Here is a 7,450-nt window from a genome sequence, read left to right on the forward strand (position 1 = left end):
GGCAGTGTAGACAGGGCAGTCACGATTCCGCAGGAAGTGTTGCAGCACCGTGAATAGAGATGTGTTCTCGGCCAGAACACCATGAGGATTTCCATTCGTAAGGCGAGTTTTAGGCACAGCGCCATCACTCGGGCAAGCATCGGAAGTACACGCCCGTTCAGGAGATGCTACCCGCTTTAGAGCGCTGAGACGAAGCATCAGGAAAGCAATGGGCTCTAAGCTGAACGTCTGGGTTAGAGACACTGCTTTATTCCATCAGGACACAGCCTGCAATTCACCAGGTGACTGAGAAGAGCAGTGGGGTGACAGCAGGAACTTGGGGTCCGGTGGAGGAAACAGACCAAGCGAAGGAGGAGCCGTGAGACAGCACGAGAGGAACCAGGAGGTAGCGTGCGCCTAACTCCACGAGGGAAATGCTTAGCGAGGGGACAGAGGTCACCTCGCACGGTGGGAGATGCGATTTCTTGCCGTGTGAAAGGAACTCATGGAAGACTTTGGTGAGGGTTTCCACAGAGGGGAAAAGCCGAAAGTCACTGACAGCCGTGGAGGGGAGTGGATATTGGAAACTGAGGGGCGCACACCTGTAACCTCAGAGCTTGGGAGGCTGAGGCCAGGGTGGCTCATACAGCAAGGCAAGGCTCAGTTTCAAAAACAAAACAAAACAAAACAAACCAGACATCCCAAAAGTTATATGCAGCTCTAGTCAGTGCTGAATGTCACAGGTTTATTTAGGGGTTAGGGACTGTTCAAACATCCATGACATCAAAACACCCTCTCAGGCACCGCAGAGTCATTTTAACCAAATATCTGAGTAACCTGTAGTCTGTGGAAGCTGACGCATAAAATCAGTCTTCACAGTCATTGAATTAAATTCAGATTTATTTGAAAAATATTTGGCATAGTGTGTGTAATGTAATTGATTTTCCAGAACCTTAAATTGAATACATAATTTAATTTCTTGACAAGGCAAGATATAGAACCCTCTCTATTGATAAGAGAGAGTATGTAGATGCAGAAACTACTGGGGAAAAAAATTAAAAATCCAGACTCAGACATAGGGCGCTCCCCGCCAGGGTGATCCCAGCACCTGGGAAGGAGACTCGGGGGGATTGTAAACTTGAGGCTAGCTCAGTCACATCACAGGACTGGCCTGGGCTGCATAGTAGCACTACATGAGTTGGAGGCTGGACCGGTCTGCATAGCAGGATTCAGGCCAGGGAGGAATGCATTGTGGGTAGGCATCCCTGCTGCCCTTCCAGAGGATCCAGGATTAGCTCCCAGCACCCACCTGGCAGCTCTCAATCTGTTACTCCAGTTCCAGGGCGGGTCTGGCTTCCTCTGTGGCCATCAGAGCACACAGTACACATACATGCAGGTAGGTAAACCCTCATATGCTTAAAATAAAAACAAATGGAGAAAGCGAAGGCAAGGAAAGAGCAGGTTGTGTTTCCGGTTGTTTTCTTTGTTATGGTGTCATTCTACTCTTCACAGCATGGAAGTTTCAAAAGTTCCACTAAAAAGAAACTTTATTTTTAAAGGCAGCAGGTGCCAAGAGTAAAGAACAAGAGATGAAACACCAAATACGAGGCACAGAAGGTCTGGGAAAAGCTAGGTCAGCACTCACGATGCTTCCCAAACACAATACCATCTTCAAGACAGGTTGCTTCCAAATTAGTGACACCATGATTTGCATAGCAGAGCCCAGCAGGCAACTATGAAGACAATAAATATGTTTTCTAGTCTTAGCACAACATATAGGGAAGAAATATGAACAAATAATGAACTGTATGAATATTTGAATATCCTAACAGCAGAGCCTGTGTTTAAGGTCATCAATAATCCAGAATATTTATCCATTCATTAAATTAACATATTTCATTACGCTCTGATAATTCCCAATTGCTTGTCAACACTTTTCTACTAGGAGTTAAGAGTTTTCAGAATGGAAAGTAATGTGACTAAAACAGGAACAATGATAAGCTCCAACAAACACTGACTTGTTCTGCTAAGTTTGTAGGTGTGAGACAGAAAGTAAAACTGCAGGTTAATCCATGAGGAGTGTTTTATCCATGAGGACTGTTACAGAAGAAGGGCTGACTTGGGTTATCCGTGAAAGTGTTTTTGGAGTAGGTGAAGGACAGACCAGCGTGGGTCAGACTGTACAAATGTCCTGAGGCAGAAAGATGATCTAAGGAGGAGACTGAAAGCAGGCCAGCATGAAAGAGTGCAAGAAATCATGTTCTGAGCTGAGAGTCCAGCCGTGGGTAGCTGAACAACTTTGCCCTTCCCAAAAGCCATGAAAATGTCTTTAGTAGAAACAAAGGCTTGGACGGAGCCCAGGAAGGCGTGGGTGAACCGGAGGTGAGACCGTTCTGTTGTAAGGGGGGAGCCAGATCAGCATCAGGAAGTAGAAAGCAATGCTCATAGTTGAGAATATGCAGGAAGTCAGACTGAGAGTGTTTGATAATGGACTGGATGGAAGGGATGAAAGAAATCAAAATCACAAATGTGTCTTGGGGGTTCCTGAGTTAGTTACACTTAAAAAACAACAAAAAAAGTGTCTCTTCATGACATCCTCAGAATCGGCAGGGCAGGATTTGAATTGTGCTCCTATTGATAATCCTTTGTGTGCACTGTTGGGGTAGAACTGAACCTGCCTGTATCATCTGCCTGGTGCTGGTATACCATTTAACAGTCCCCAATTTGAATATAAGAAGTGTATTAATTCGCGTGATTAGCAGACATTGAACAGGCTGGGCATATGACTAGTTTGGTAGTGTTTGCCTAGCACAGGAAGGTCTTGCTTGAAGCAGTAGGTGTGGCGGTGTAGGCAGAGGCAGGAGATTGAGGAAGAGACCTTGTTTCAAAAGCCAGATAGACAAGAAACAAACAAACAAAAAAAGACAATAAATTCCCAGATTTTTTTTTTTCTCTTGGAGATGTCTGACTGACGTTTTCACCGTGGCCGGTAGATGGCAGTATTTTACTTTGTTTTAGTATTTGTTTTGCACCCACCATGCAATCCATGAAATAACAGGGACTTTTGATCTGAAAACTCCCTTAGGCAGATCTTAATTTGGTTTTTACTTGTTTGCTGCAAATAACTGTTACCAGTTTTGTAAGCAGGAAACCCTACTTTATTCTTTTTTATTTTTTGACACAGTTCAGCTCAGGCTGGCCTCCAATCCTCACTACCACATCTTTCTTAACCTATTCCTTCACTGTTTTATTTGTTTGTTTGTTTTCTGAAAAAGGTCAATGGTGATTAAAAATTCTGAAAATAAAGTTCAATGTATTTAATGGAATAGAGCACAGTTAAAGATTTGACTGGCTTCCCCCTCCCACCTCAAAATGAAGCCCTTCAACACTGAAGTCTCTAGACTGGAAACTCAACCACAGGCCATGGTCTCACTACCAGGGAACACTGCATATTGACAGCCCTTGATGAAAACTTCCCTGTAGGTAAAGTCTGATGAGTGAATTAAACCCAATGCACATGCTACTATCTTGCGCTTGTGAAAACATCACAAATACGCTCATTTTGAAGGTCTAAGCTCTTCATACGTCCATAAGGAAATATGAAGAAATGGAAAATCAACAGATGGCCTTGAGTTCTGCCGACTAAGTCCAAGCCCCTCCTGGCCTACATGGTAATCATCTCAAAAACATAAGCAAAAGGCAAGATATCAAGAGGCTTCAGCTCTGTGAGAAACGGGATTCCTTTGAACATTATCTTCAAACACCCCATTTCCATTCTAATCAAGATCATTACGATAATCAAGAGGAAAGTGTGGCTGTTCCGTTTCCTCCTGTGGTCTGCTACTCTAAAGCTTACAGAAGCTTCATTACTTAAGTATAAACAGAAACAGTCCAGCAAGCGACAAGTCCCCTAAACAAGAGGAACACTCCAGTACCTTCTTTGAATGGATGTACAAGAATGACAGAAAATGCCTCTAATTGGAACTTTCCAAACGCCTTTCTCCCCAATTAGAGTCAGTAATGACTCTAAATGGCACTGTCTTGGGTCATCTCGTCAGTTAATTACAAGGAATCCTCTAAATGGAGGAGGGAAGGCTGAGACTCAGTTTTGATCAGCACCGATAAGTACGGCTCGTCATTATTCACTTGATATTTTAGACAGTCTATCAGAGGAGAACAGGGAACAGAAATAATTGTCTTTTACAAAGAACAGAAGTTATGAGGCTAAAACTGAGCATTTACTTAACTTTGTGTTCTCGTCTGGGGTTTGTTTTTCTCAAATATTCCCTTCACGTGATCCCTACAGTCTCCCATTTGCTTGCCCGGTTTCTCTTCCATCTGGTTCTTCTAAACAAGGAGAAACAATATGGTAATTTTATTACTGTAGCTAATAACTTGGGAAAATGGGAATCCATTTGAAATATAATAGTGACATGATTTATCGTATAAGTAAAATTTGGATATGTCAAAGGTTAGAGCCCACACACGTTTGTCTTCTAGTGTCTGTAGCACTCCACGTGTTCTGTAACATCTTAAAATTCTCTCTCTATATATATATGTATATATATATATATATGCTAATCCCATCTGCCAAAGTTTAAATTAATTCTTCCATTTTATAGATAAAACATAAAAGGAGCAATTGTTTAAGTAGAAAAATTTCAGCCCCTTGCTTATCTTAACAATCTTCGCGTTTCTCATTTAAAACGTCTCCCGCTCCGAGGCGTTTATCCTGATTGTTTTATCTCCATCTTCTTTCGCTTGTTGTGCTTTGCTTGCTTGTGTTCGTGGAGTTTGCAGTCACCCCGGTGCACCATGGCTTCTGCTTGTGGTCAGGCACAGCCTCTCAACGCTATTGTCTCCAGTCACCTCACTCCTGAATGGAAGTCAGGAGCCACACTCCTAGTGCAGGCTGTTTAGAAATAGCCCTTCAGCTTCCTCTATCCCCCAAGGAGTTTGCTGCACATGCCTGGAACCCCTTCCATCTGGCTTCCGCACAAAGGGCTTATGCATCTCTAACACAAGTCTTTGTTTTAAGAGGAGGGTGCGTTCATCTCAGTGGACAACTATGGCACATTCCACGTGGCCGGAGCACCTCCTCTGACCAGTCTTGTCTTCTCTCTTCATTTGTTTGCTTCTTAATACTTAAACCCAAGGTGACAGGAACTACATCGGACTGGCAACAAAGACCAAGGAAGGTAAGGGCTGCAATGAGGACAGAGCTGAGGCAGGGCTGAGAAAGAGCACCCTTACACTGCTTGTGTGGCTCCAGTAAACGAGAGAAGGCAGCTGCATTCATGTCTGTGCTCTAGGAGAAAGAGAAAACCCTTGTGAGACGGTCTATAGGGCACCAACAAGAAAACGGCCACATTTGCATACCGCTGGACCCTTGAACTTTATTGCGATGTTATTTTCAACAACATTTATAATTAATGTACTAACGACTTAAATTTCATAACTATTTCTCTTTCAGTCTAAACCCATTTCAATGACAAGAATTCGGAACCTCCTATTTAGCTGAAAATCTCCCCTGTAAAACATATGGTGCCCTTAGCGTCGGCTCAACTCATTTTTCTCTTCCTGTGAGGTCACACCATCCTATAGCTTTTCTTTTCACCATGCCCCCAGGCTTAAGAGTGTAGAATTTTGTGGTATTTTTGTTTAATGATAGATTAGGAAAAAAAAAAATCTAAAGAATAAGCATCAAGGGGCCAAAAGGAAAAGAGCAACAATCAGGACATAGAAGCAGGCACCCCTCCCCCCCCCCATCCCACTCCCCTTGACTTGGCTTGTCATGATTTATTTAAAACTGTATTATAGAATGCTATGGCAAGGGTTGAAGAGAGTTTTCAGATGGCACAGGCTGGATTAAAACACAAGAACTGCCCGAATAGTTTCAGGTTACTTTGTGAGCATTAAAGATTAAAATATCAGAATCCTGTTCCCCAGCCCAGAAGTTGCCAATTTTGTTATTAAAGTGGGTTTTTTTTTTTTTTTAAGGTTTGTTTGGGCATATTTTTTTCAGAAGTTATTAAGATCTAAATTTCCCTTCCCTGGCCTCCAACTCAGGGCAAGTCTTTGATTTCCCCTCAATCCCCTGCCCCAAACTCATCCTGCAGCAGCCCCAGCACAGGTCTTACAGGCATGGCTCTCCGCACCCGGCTGAGGTGCTTTTTCCTGCCAGGGGTACCCCAAACAGCAGGAACCATGGCCCCCCCAAATATAATGTCTGGGGTTGCCATCAGGGCCTAGTCTTGTAGCAAACAGCGAGTAAATCGTCACAAGTGGAACCAATTCCAAACACAAACTGGCTTTTAAAAAAAGGAACCGGCAAGTCCAAATTGCTTTTTTTTTCTTTTTCTTTCTTTCTTTTTTCTTTTTTTTTCCTTAGAGGAAATCCTGAAACTGCTGTAGATTGCAGCGTTGGGAAAACAAGCTCATGTTTCCAGTTTCTGTGGTGCCACTTCCCCACTCTGAGCTGTTTAAGGGAGTTCAGGCATTCATGCTGACTCAGTTTTGTCCCCATTGCCAGAACAGAACTGTGACCCAAATGGTCTGCTGGGGTTGATCATCAACAGGGACAAGCTGATGCCCGCTTGGCTGTGTCAGGTTTTACTGATTTGGCCCAAACGTTGCGTTGGTAGGGTCTAGGGAGGTATAAATAATGCCTCTTTCCAGAAGGGGCAAACCTAAAACCTCAGTGGAAGGTGTCAAGGTCACGGACTCAGGACAACCATCCCGGAGCCTGGTATCTCCAGGGTCCCGAGCCGCCCCGGAGAAGGTGGGGGGTTCGAGGCTGCGTAGTGAAAGAGCTAGCGTGGGCAGTTCTTTTGTACTCCAGCTGGAGTAAAATGAACGCGGCGGGCTCGCGTGTTGCCATCGCTGGTGACAACATCCAGCAATGGGTGTAGGGTCCGGGGGGCGCGCGGCGGTCCCTTCTCAGCAGGCTCCGCCGAGAAGCCGGCGGAGAGGGTGAGCGCCGCGGCCGGGAGAGCTGGGAGCCCCGGGGCCCGGGCGGCGAGGGGCGCGGGACCCCGCTGCGCTCCTGCCCAGGGTGCGGGCAAACCGGGAGCCGCGGCGAGGGAAGGAAGCAGGGAAAGAGGAAGGAAGGGCGGGAGGGGCCGCGCCGGGCGGCTGCAATTTCTGCGGCCGGCCGGGTGGGAGGAGCGGGAGGAGCGGGAGGAGCGGGAGGAGGAGGATCCCGAGCCGTCCGTCAGCAGGCGCGGGAGGTGGAGAGAGCGGGAGGAGGAGGATTAAAGATGGCCACCAGCAGCTGCGGGAGACGGCCACCAGCCCTCACTTTCCGGGATGTTCCCCGCGGCCCGGCCCGGCCTTGATGGAGAGGAGCAGCCGGTGCGGAGCCGAGGCTGAGGCGGCGGTGGCGGCGGCGGGGACCCGGCGAGGGAGAAGACGCGGCGGAGCAGGGACCCGGGCCGGAGGAGGGAGCGGCGGCGGCGTCGCTGCCCCGGCC

Source organism: Psammomys obesus, unplaced genomic scaffold (assembly GCF_907164565.1).
Source record: "Psammomys obesus unplaced genomic scaffold, mPsaObe1.curated_primary_1811, whole genome shotgun sequence".
Classification (NCBI taxonomy): domain Eukaryota; kingdom Metazoa; phylum Chordata; class Mammalia; order Rodentia; family Muridae; genus Psammomys; species Psammomys obesus.